Here is a 12,681-nt window from a genome sequence, read left to right as displayed (position 1 = left end):
CAGATTTCAGAAATGTACTAAAAAGTAAGCCAATGCCTCTCTCTCTGAGGGTGGTCCGGGACCAGCGGCTGCACATGGCCTGGGAGCTTGTTAGAAACGCACAACCTCAGGCCATCCCGGAGCTGCTGAGTCCGAATCCGCACTTCACAGCCTCCCTAAGAGACGTCTGTGCCCCGGGAAATATGAGGAGCTGGCCTGTAACAATACAAACCAGCAATTGGATCTGTCGTGATCGTCCGCTGGAAGCCTGGTTGTCTTTTGTGGCTGACACGTTGGTGTTATCTAGGAGCGGGGACAGCTGAGGTGTGCAGCCTGGGACCAAGGCACACAGTGAAGAAGGTTGCAGGACACCCAGGAAGGACAGGGTCCTGGGCCAGCAGGGGTCAGGCAACCGTCAGGCCACCTCCCCCATTGTGAAGGCCTCCCCCCCACCCCCCCCCACGTGCATTGAGGAACTTACCCCCTGAACACAGGAGAAGGGCGATGAGTTGGGAAAGCCGCTGAAGGAGAGAGGTTTAGACCAGGGCTTGGGTGAATCACTGAGCTGTTCCAGGGAGAATTACACATGCCCACAGATAGGGCCTCGGGAGCTTCCGATTGGCTGATGGCAAAATATGGGCCGCACCACCAGGAAGGGGCCAGACCTTGAATAACTTTATGTGGCATTGTAAGGAGTTTGGACTTTACCTTTTTTTTAAAAAAAATATATTTTATTGATTTTTTACAGAGAGGAAGGGAGAGGGATAGAGAGTTAGAAACATCAATGAAAGAGAAACATCGATCAGCTGCCTCCTGCATACCCCCTACTGGGGATGTGCCCGCAACCAAGGTACATGCCCTTGGCTGGAATCGAACCTGGGACCCTTGAGTCCGCAGGCCAACACTCTATCCACTGAGCCAAACCGGTTAGGGCTGGACTTTACCTTTTAAACATAGAGTGTGTCACCAGTTTTTTGAGGGTTGGAAAGAATTAACTTTATTGCTTTGGGTGAAATTATACATTCATGGAAAGAAATTAAAACTACGAAAAACACAAAGAAAGTAAAACTCATCTGAAATCTCACCACCCAGAAATAACCACTGCCAACATCTCCTAAGCATTCTCTAGTCTTCTTCATACATGTGCGCACATGTAATTTTACATAGCTACTTTTTTCACTCTAGAAAGTCACAGACATAGTTCTGTCAACAAATGCATTTATGTTACTATTTTAGTGGCCATATGCTAATGCTTCATATATTTTGGATCCAATCAGAAGACAGAGGCACATAGTAATTTAAATGGAAAATGTAACACAGAGAATATTTAAACTATGACAGAAGAGGAAATATAAAAGTGGTTTAAAAAAAAAAATATGCCCCAGCTGGTTTGGCTCAGTGGATAGAGTGTCGGCCTGTGGACTGAAGGCTCCGGGGTTCAATTCCCAGTCAAGGGCACATACCTCAGTTGCAGGTTTGATCCCAGGCCCTGATCTGGGCATGTGCCTGAAGGCAACCAATCCATGTGTCTCTCTCACATCAATGTTTCTCTTTCTCTCTGTCTCTCCCCCTCCCTTCCACTCTCTCTCTAAAAATCAATGTAAAAAATATCAGGTGAGGATTAACAAAACAAAAAACGTAGCTCTTTGCCCGGTTTGGCTCAATGGAAAGAGTGTCAGCCTGCAGAGAGAAGGATTCCAGGTTCAATTCCAGTCAAAGGCAGGTACCTACCTCGGCTGCAGGCTCCTTCCCAGCCTGGGCCCTGGCCAGGGCCTGTGCAGGAGGCAACCGATCGATGTGTTTCTCTTACATTGGTATTTCTCTCTGTCTTTCCCTCTCTCTTCCTTTCTCTCTAAAAATCAGTGGGAAAATATTCTCAGGTGAGGACTAAAATGAAAGTGGAAAAATAACCCTAAAGGCTCTTTAGGGATGGCCTGAGATTGTGCATTTCTAACAAGCTCCCAGAGGGAGGGGACCCAAGGAAGAACAAAGTTGGAAGGAGGCCAGACTCCCTTGAGGAAGGTGAGGTCATAGCCCACCGGATAGTGGAGAAGTTTGCCGGGTGGTCAGGGCAGAGATGGCCCGCAATCCCTGGGAATGCAGGAGCAGCCCCCCGGGCTCAGGCAGTCAAGGCTGAAGCAGAGGGGTTGGGGGAGAGTGGGGGGTGGGTGCACCAGGGTTTCTGGAGCCATCATCAACAAGGCTGGAGCCAGAACACTTGTATGTGCAGCTTGGGCTGGGGAGACTCTAGACACTGCATGGAGCAAAGCTCAGTGGCTGGCCCACTATGTGGCTAGACCCCCAGGCCTGGGCTGAGACACAGGCCCATGCCTTCTGGGGCTCCTGGCTCTCCTGCCCCTGCCCTTGCTGACCGCTAGAGAAGGCTTCTCTCAGGCAGGAGGGGACACTGCATGGAATATGGGTTATACAGTAAAGCTGTCAAAAAATGAAAGCAGGAACCAAATCTTAGGTGTCATTGAATTCTTATAAGGAACACAGGCTCGGCGCATAGTAGGTACTCAATAAATGTTGGGAAAGCAAAAGAAAGAAAGCCCACCAGGAGTCAGGCAGTGGAGAAACAGGCAGGCTATGCAGCAGCCTGGCTACAGTCCACCCCAGAACTAGAAAGAGAAAAGCTCTCCCTCTCCCTGCATCCTCCCAGGACCCACCTCTACCAGAGCTTAGCATCTGCTGGCAAGAGGGAATGTTTGTAAGGGGCCCAGACTCATTTTTGTAGAACAGGCGATGAAGGCTGAGTTGGGGGTGTGAGGCAATAAGTCAGTAACTGGCACAATGTCGTGCCCTTCACCAGTTTTCTACCGACGCGGATTTTGGTGTTTCCCATGTCTCACCATTTTCAGCAATGCTGGCATGTATGACCCTAGACACACATATCCTCCCACTTGAGTGGTTGTCGGAAGAGAGTTTTCAGTTGAGGCGATGGATATGAGGCTTACAGCCCATTCTTGGGTTGGCCAATCAAAGCCATGGTTGGCTTGGGGAAATGCCATGGAAATCAGCAGCCAACTGCATCATCCAGACAGAGTCCCCAAGGGCTTCCTCTAGAGCTGCCGTAGCTGCGTTTCTGGGAACCATTGACGCTCCAGGGAGGACGTCTAAGGCGTCTACGACGTCTTCACACGCCCAGGCCTCTTCTCCCACCTCTGCATCATCAGCAGAGCCCACACCGGGAGAGCCACCCGGCCTGGCCCAGTGCACAGGGCCCTGCTCTCCAGGCCACAGCTCCCCCTCCTCCTTCTTTGCTTGGCACTGAGGGGTCCACTTTCTCCCCTTAGAAAACTAGTTTATTCTCCTTGGGAATGTTTTTAACTTGTTATATTAGACTCCACATTTATAGTGTCTGTAAACAGAGCTAAAAACCCTCTAGGGTCCATCTACTGCATGGAAGGCTTGTCCTATACTCCCCTCTCTCCCTGTTTCTACCTAGAAATCCCTCAAATACACTTACAAACCCTGTAAGTGTTCATTTCTTACAGACACACCTCAACCTCAGCTGAGTGCCCACATCATGCCAGGGGATCCTTAGAAGGATCCGGAAAGATAGGTGTTGTTATCATAGTTTATCCAGGAGGAAATTACAGCGAAAAGGCCTAAAGTGTTCATTGAATGTCACAGAGGTAAGGAGTCATAAAGCTGGTGTTGAAACCAGGCCCCAAGTCCAAGTCCAGGCTGCTTTCCTGTGTTAGCAAAAATATATTTAGCCAAAGCGGGGAAACCCAGTCGGCTGTTCTCTTCTGTGCTGGCTCAAAAAGTCTCAGCGAACCCCATGGGCTCTCAAGACCCCTCCGAAGTCCCTGCCCAGCCTTCCTACGCTGCCCCAGTGGCCGGCCCTCCCCTGACGACCCCTCCTGCGGCACCTGAACAGCTTTCCACACCCCTCAGAGGTCTTGCTCCTCAAAGGCACCGTCTCTCCTTTGACGTTCCCAGTCCCAGCCAGGGGTCACTGGCAAAGGGGCAGTGGTGGCTTTCAAGGGGATGGGCCCTGCGCTCGCCCAGCATGTCTCAGACACGTGTGCAGGCTGAGACTGTTAGCGCGAAGCGAAGACATCCGCCAGCCTCACTTGGCGTCAGCTGTGTGTCCGGCCTATCACGAGACACAGTGGCAGGGGCGGGTTCTGCCCCCTTTGTCTTTCATTATTCATCCCAAAGGAGTTGGCCATCCTTTACTTTTTGTTGTTGTTGCTAATCCTCATCCAAAGATATTTTTTCCATTGATTTTTAGAGAGAGTGGAAGGGAGGGAGCTGAGGGAGAGAGCGAGAGAATGCATACATCTCGACTGGGGCGAGGGATCAAATCTGCAGCCCAGGAACGTGCCCTTGACCGAGAATCGAACTTGAGACCCTTCAGTGAGTGGGAGGACGCTCTAACCATTGAGCTACACCAACCAGGGCAGCCACCCCTTACTTTTGTTTTCTCATATATACATTATATATTTTTTCTGATTAAATGTTTACAGATATGAAAAATAAAAAAGCCCCAAATATCACCAAAATATGTGATAAGAAAGTCCTCATAATTTGTCCATTCACCCCACCCTCTCAGAAAATTATTAGTAACCATTTGGCATTTTAAAAAAACACACACGCCAAAACCGGTTTGGCTCAGTGGATAGAGCATCGGCCTGCCGACTCAAGGGTCCCGGATTCAATTCCGGTCAAGGGCATGTACCTTGGTTGTGGGCACATACCCAGTAGGAGTTGTGCAGGAGGCAGCTGATCGATGTTTCTCTCTCATCGATGTTTCTAACTCTCTATCCCTCTCCCTTCCTCTCTGTAAAAAAAAAAAAAATACCCAATAAAATATATTTTAAAAACACACACATATTTAATGGACTTGATTTTTTTAGAGTAATTTTAGATGCACAGCAAAATTGAGCAGAAGGTACAGAGTTTTCCCATATACGCTCTGCCCATCCACTGTCAACATCTCCTCAGGTGGTACATTTGCTACACTGCGAAGGGATGAGACGATGGCTATCAATGAACTTCACTTTGCCACACTCACATAATTGTGCAGTCCCCTCCCGTATTGCATCTGGACCGGCTGGGACCTGCTAACTAAAAGAATGAAGTGGAGATGGTGCTGTGCCCATTCTCAGCCTCACCGTTCAGAGGAATGGCGGCTTCCATTTCCTTTTTCTTGGAAATCGGCTGTCAAGCTGTGAGAAAGCGCACAGCCACGTGGACAGGCCCCCCAGACGACGGGAGAAGCCCTAACCTACGATGGGGAAGGAGAGAGAAACTCAGTCATTCTTGCACCGCTGGCTTGAGCGCAGCCTGCCATGTGACTGCAGCTGCGGGAGACACAGCAAGCAGGCCCAGCAGGGTTGCCCAGTTGAGTCCAGTGAACCCACAGCATGCACGGTAATAGCAGGGTGTTGTTTGGAGTCATTGGGTTTTGGGTTTGGAGATCACTGGGCTGTGAGGGGAGTGACGCAAAGAGACCCCGTGTCCTGGAAATTCTCCCGGCAGCCAGTGAGCGAAACAGGAGAACGAGGCAGATAAACAGCGGAGCAGGAAGCCAAGTTTCTGTAGCACAGAGGGCAGTTTCCCTCAACAGGCATTCAGCTAAAAAGACAGCCCTTCTGCTTGTTCTCCCGGGTCAACTACATTTTTCAAGAGCCTCATGCTATGCAGCTTAAGTAAGTTCTTTAGGTCAAAATTCAATTTATTAAAAAACAAAGACTAAAGACAGGGACCACATGGTGAAGATGTAAAGATAAAAATCGATGGATACATGAAATGGTCAATATTTTCTTTTGACCTCGGCAACAGAGGCATAATAGGCTTTGCTATTTACTAGAAAGGTTATTTTAAATAAAAGCAACCACGTGAAGACAAGACACTGAGCACACTAATTCTCTGAGCTTGGAAGAGATGGTGAGCTCCTGCAGCCCTCTATGGATGGGAGAGCTTGCTTTCTCCTCCACACTTTTCACAATGGCTGAGAGAATTTTCTCTCCTGCCCTAGGACCTTCCCTCTGTTATTCTTGGATTAGCAATCAAACCCATGGCTGGCTTGGGGAAATGCCATGGAAATCAGCAGCTGCTGCGTCACCCAGAGGTGCTAGGAGCTAGCTTTCCCCAGTGTGGCTCACTCCCTAAATTCCTGTACATCCCTGCTCAGATGTCTCCTTATCAGCGAGACCTCACCTGACCAGCTTGATGAAAGCCCCCTTTCCCACTTGATGTCCCTCTACAGGATTCTCACTGCGTCACCTGTCTCCCTCCACCAGAGCGTGGAGACTTGGTTACCGCCGCTCTGTCCTCAGGGCTGACAACAGCCATTGGCACATACTTGGCATTCATAACTGTTTGTTGAATGGACGGGAGTGGAATGACTGAGAACTTACTTTCAGCTAAAAGGAAATGCTAAGCAACACAGTGTACTGGACCCCTTTGCTTAGCATCACAGATCATTCCTGCCATTCTAGTAAGTCTTTTAAAGTGGCTGAGTTTCCTAAGTCAATACATAATTACCCTCTTAAGGCTGAGTGAGCATTTGAAAGGTCAATATCTAAATCGTTCTGCCGATCCAACATTTCTGCTCTTGACATTCTTGTTTAGCAAACGTTGTGATGGGGCATACCATCGACACGCGGCCCGGGAGAGGCCAGGCTGGGTGAGCAGTGAGCGCACGGCAGAGGAGTGGACCGGGTGCCGCCCTAACCCCACCCCGAGGGGCCAGAGGGCTGAGCAAAGCCACTTCATCTCTTTGAGATTTTTTTCAGCCTTAAAATGCAGAAACCCCTGCAAGTCTGCCTAGTAGAGATCCTCTGTTGGCCAAATAAGAAAACATGTAATAGTGCTCTGCATCACGAAATGCAGGGTGGTAGACTCCTGTCACAGTAATAGCCAGTCCTCAGCTTTTGAACACCTGGTATAACCAGGGGCCTCTGCTGCTACCATGGGAGAAGTCTACCCCTAACCTCACAAATAGGCTTTCCCTTTAGTTGGGGGAGAGGGGCGGCATGCACATAAATAATGTGCTCATTTAACTAGCAATGCAATCATTTCCAAAATGTGCTCCAAATACTAATGCAATGTTTAACACAGCTGGCGGACTCAGGCTGTATCCCGGCATGTTAGTTTATATCAAGCAGTGTGTGGAGCCATAGACCCCATTTAGCAGGCACTTACCTGGTAGAGACCATCCCTCTGCATATATGTGTCCTATTGGCCTTATTCTTTTGTTCACATGGCTTTTAAAACATTTATATAATGTGTGAATATTTCCACTGGGAAAAATGAAATATAGAAATGTACCAAGAAAAAGAATAACCTCTCTTTTCATACCATCACATATTATATTAGCTTTCTCTTAAAACACACAATAAATTAATATCAACAAGGGGGAGATAGCCACGGGGGCAAGAAAAACTTTAAAACCATATGAGACCACTTTGCAGACTTCTATGCAAATAATATCCTAGGGAGGTTTAGATGAGCAAAATCGAGCCCACTAGCGTTAGCGTAAAGAAACTAATTGCCATAGAAGAAACAGAGAAAACTATGAGGTAACCACATCAAGAAAAAGCACTGAGCCGGTATGATTTCACAGGGGCATTTCACCAAACCCTCCATCTCGTGCACTAAAAAGGCAGGAAACTTTCTCATTTCTTTTATGAAGCAAATATAACACTGATATCTAAATTAGTCCAAAGAAAGAAAACTATTGGCCAATCATTCGTGAATATTGATTTAAAAATTCTAAACAAAATATTTGCAAAAAGAAGTTAATACCACATTAAGAGAATAATACACCATGACCAAGTGGGATTTATTCCAGAAGTGCAGATCTGGTTTAGTATTTGGAAATCAATTAATATCATACACCATATTAATAAATCTAATAAGAAGTTCGTAATCTCCACAGAAGCTGAAAAATGAACAAGTCAACCCTTATTCATCATAAAAACACTCAAGAAGATAGTAATTAAAGAAAAATTTCTTAACATGGTAGAAAAAAATGTATATATACATACATTACTCCTAAAGCTAGTTTCTTATTTAATGGAAAAACACTGCAGGCAATTCTTCTAGGATTGGAAACAAGACAAGGATGTGCCCTGTCCACCACTATTCAACATTGTGTGAGAGGTATTAACCCATGCAATTAGACAAGATAAAGCAATTAGAGGTATCAGGATGGGTAAAGAAGTAAAAATATCTCTATTTGTAGATGATATGATAGTATACTGTACTTGGAAACTTCCAGAAAAATCAATGATATAATTAAACAATAGAAGAATTCAGTGAAGTGGCAGGATGTAACATTAACATACAAGAATCAATAGCTTTCATATACACAAACAATAAACAGAAGACATAATGTTAGAGACGACCTCATTTACCATAGCAACTAACGAGATTAAGTATTTAGGATTAAATTTAACAAAAAAAAAAAAGAAGAAATGCTACAACACTACTGAAATCTATGAAAACAGGCTTGAAAAAATAAAAAGACATCCTCTGTTATAGGGTAGAATCACTGAACACTATAAGGATGTAAGTTCTTTCAAAGTTAATTTGTAAATGTAATGCAATCCCAATAAAAATACTAACAAGCCATTTTATAGGGTCAGAAAAGTTGATGCTAAAGTTTATATAGAAAAACAAACATGCAAGAATAACCAAGAAAACCCTGGAAAAGAAAAGCTATGTGGGGACTAATTTACTACCTATTAATACATATAAGTCACTATAATTAAAACATATAAGTCACTATAATTAACACAGGGTAGTACTGGTAAGTTAATAGGCAAATGGATCAGTGGAATAGAACATAAACTTAAAATTATACCCAAGGCCCTGGCCTGGTTGGAGTGTCATCCCGTACACCAAAATATTTCAGGTTTGATTCTAGGTCAGGGTGCATACCTAGGTTTCCGGTTTGATCCCCAGTTGGGGTATATACGGGAGGCAACCTATAGTTTCTCTCTCACACATCTATGTTTCTTTTTCTCTCTCTCTCTCCCTTCCTCTCTCTTTAAAAAAATTAATAAAGCCCTAGCTGGTTTAGTTCAGTGGCTAGAGTGTCAGCCTGCGGACTGAAGGGTCCCAGGTTCGATTCCGGTCAAGGGCATGTATCTTGGTTGCGGGCACATCCCCAGTAAGGGGTGTGCAGGAGGCAGCTGATCAATGTTTCTCTCTCATAGATGTTTCTAGCTCTCTATCCCTCTCCCTTCCTCTCTGTAAAAAATCAATAAAATATATTTAAAAATCAATAAAAACATATCCTCAAATGAGGATTTTAAAATCCTAGCTAATAAAAGGATAATATGCAAATTAACCATCACTCCGTCACAAAGATGGAGGTGCACATAGCCACAAGATGGCAGCGCCCAGTCCCCTCAGCCCGCTGGAATCCCCCAGTCCTGGGGGGGGATGGCTGCTGAGAGCGGGCAGTGTGAGTGGCCTGGCAGAATGCTTGCTTCATCGCTGTGGCGACAAGGCAAGCCTTCCACTCCGGCCCCGGAGGGCCTCTGGGCAACACTCGCGTGCGGCCTTCTACATGGAAGCTCGGCAAGCACGTCCCTCCCGTGCGTCCCTTAAGCTTGCTGCTTAGGTTGTCTTTCCTCCTGTGTCTGGAGGGAGGCTGAGGACCCGCCATTGCTGGGTGTTGTTGTCCCTGGGACTACAGCACCACAGGCTGCAGGGCGCTGGCACCCTCCGGAGCTGGACGCTGCTGTGGGGAGCAGTGCTCTGGGATCCACCTGCACCCGGCATGTTCAGGGGAGGCAGCTGGGAGCAGACAGATCCTGGGCTCGGGGAGCAGGGGGTGGGGTAGGGAGCAAGCAGGAGGAGAAGAGGTCAGGGTGATTCATTCCAATGGATCTCACTCCAAGGCTTTATTCAAATGCAGAAAGCTCTCCGGTGACATCACGGCCTCAGAACTCGCCTCGGGCTTCTCTGACTCCCTCACCCTTAGGCCACAGTTCACCAACTTCAGGGAGGGAGGATGTTTGAGAAACTGGCCTGTCTGGGTGGAAAAGAGTGCGGAAGCATCCCTCTGTTTGCTTCTGTTTTCTCTTTGTAAATCCCATTTCTGGCTTTCTACACTCTTTCTAAGGGTGACCTGGCTTTTGACAGCAAAAACAGATTCCTCTACAGTTTCACAGCAGACCTCACGGACTGATTCTGTTTCCTCACCCTCAGAAACCAGCAGGTGTATACGTCGTGTTCATGTAAAAACATTCAAACCTGTAGAGAACTTTTATGAGTTTACTTGAGCCAAAATGTCCACACTTTCCAAGAAGCAGAATCTCAAGGGGTTGGGACTATGATCTGGAGAAGGGCTGTTTTTTGCCTTGTTTTATTCATTCTTCTTCTTCTTTTTTTAAATTTAATATCTTTTCATTGATTTCTGAGAGGAAAGGAGCAGGAGAGAGACACAGAAACATCATCAGTGAGAGAGAATCCCCAGTCGGCTGCCTCCTGCACACCCCCAACTGGGGATTAAGCCCACAATAAGGCAAGCATCCTGCCCCATCCACAGAGAGCCTCTGGGCAGCAGGTGCGGAGTGGCCAGGCCACGCAGACAGCAGAGAACCATAGAGAGTGGGCCTAAGCCGTCAGGGCTCCAGATTGGAGAGGGTGCAGGTCAGGCTGAGAGACCCACCCCCTGTGCACAAATTTCATGCACCGGGCCTCTAGTTTATATACATAAAAGGCTAAGCGACTGTTGACTGTCCAACCTGTCACTATGATGTGCAATGACCATCAGGGGGCAGACGCTCTGACTGGTACCTATGACGTGCACTGACCACCAGGGGGCAGACACTCAACGCAGGAGCTGCAGAGCTGTGGTGACTTGGCAGCTATGCTTCTCGGGTGACACACCCTGGGATTAGAGAGGAGGGAGCCTGATTCTGGGGTGTGTCACCCGAGAACCGCCCTCTTGCAATCCAGGACCACTCAGGGGATGTTGGAGAGCTGGTTTCAGCCCAATCTCCGCAGGCCAGGCTGAGGGACCCACCTGCTGGAGGGACCCTGCTCACTCCGCAGACACCCTTCTGAGCTGTGGCGCCACCCCAGGTGCAGCCAGCCAGGGAGGGACTGCGGGAGGTTGGCTCTAGGGTGTGTCTGGCCCGTCTCGAGCAGTCCTGTCCCACCGGCCACCTTCTAATTAATTTCCTTTCAGTGTGCACAAATCCATGCACCAGGGCACTAGTAAATAAAATAAAATTAAATTAAACCCAAATACATTTAGAAACAGTATACGACAGAGGTGGCATCTTAAGTCACCAAGGTAAAGATGAAATTTCTAATAAATTTGTGTGACAAAAAAATTTTAAATCAAGTCAGAACACAACTGACAACCTGGAAGAAAGTATTTAGAGCATATACGCTATAGACAAAAGACAATCTATACATATAAAAGGCTAATATGCAAATTGTCTGCTCGGGAGTTCGACCAGGAGAGTAGGAGTTTGATCGCTCGCTATGATGTGCGCTGACCACCAGGGGGCAGTGCGGAACATGGCGGGCGATCAGCGGCGGGATGCTGAGAGAGCGAGGAGGAGGTGGGGAGGCGGGGAGGCCAGGCCTAGGGACCCTACCCTGCAAGAATTTCGTGCACCAGGCCTCTAGTAAAAAATAAACAAAAAGGCCACTTCACATCTCTCAGGCCCGAGCTCTATTGAGCAGATCTTTTCAGATGCTGTCTCTCCTCCTAACAGAAGGGGGTTGGTAATTCCGTGGAAACGCAGGTGCAGTCTTCCCAGTGTAGCACCAAGTCCTGAAGATGTGGGTGTGACAGGATGGTCACCCCAATGAACACACTTGGGCTTCACACTATCACCTCCCCGTTTCTAGTATTATTTATATACTAGAGGCCCAGTGCACGAAATTCATGCACGGGGGTGGGGGTCCCTTAGCCCAGCCTGCACCCTCTCCAATCCAGGACCCCTCAGGGGATGTCTGACTGCCTCTCGCAATCCGGGACAGCTGGCTCCTAACTGTTCGCCTGCCTGCCTGCCTGATTGCCCCTAACCCCTCTGCCTGCCTGCCTGATCACCCTTAACCACCTCTGCCTGCCTGCCTGATAACCCCTAACTGCTCCCCTGCTGGCCTGATCACCCCTAGCCACCTCTGCCTCGCCCCGCACCTGGGACCTAGGCTTCCCTCCCTCTGGCCAGCTGCAGGCACCCAGGACCCAGTCTGGCTTCACCTGGGCTGGCTGCAACTGCAGAGGACCATGGGTGGACAGCTTTGCCCAGGCTGCAGCTGCAGGTGCCCGGGACCATGGGGCCGGTGTGGCTTGTCCCTTTCCCAGGCTGCAGCCTGGCTGGTCCCCATTCCTCTCTTCCAAGCTCATTTGTTCCTGTCTGGTCCCCATTCCTCTTTTGAGCTCATTTGTGCCTTGCTGGTCCCCATCCTCTCTCCCCAGTGTTGAGTGTCTGAGCTGTTACGGCATGATGGCGTGAGGGTGTGATGACTATTTGCATATTAGCTCTTTATTATATAGGATATAAAAGGCTAATATGCAAAGTGCCCCTGCAGGAGTTCGATTGGAAGACTGGGAGTTCTATTGCTTACTATGACATGCGCTGACCACCAGGGGGCGGCACGGAATGAAGGAAGGCCCCGGCTGGTTGCTGGCAGCCACTAGGGACCCTACCTGTGCACAAATTTTGTGCACTGGGCTTCTCGTATATACTAATAATAGCCTAGGTGGTC

The sequence above is a fragment of the Myotis nattereri genome (assembly GCF_964212035.1).
Source record: "Myotis nattereri genome assembly, chromosome: 12".
Lineage (NCBI taxonomy): Eukaryota > Metazoa > Chordata > Mammalia > Chiroptera > Vespertilionidae > Myotis > Myotis nattereri.
This window is presented reverse-complemented; position numbering follows the sequence as displayed.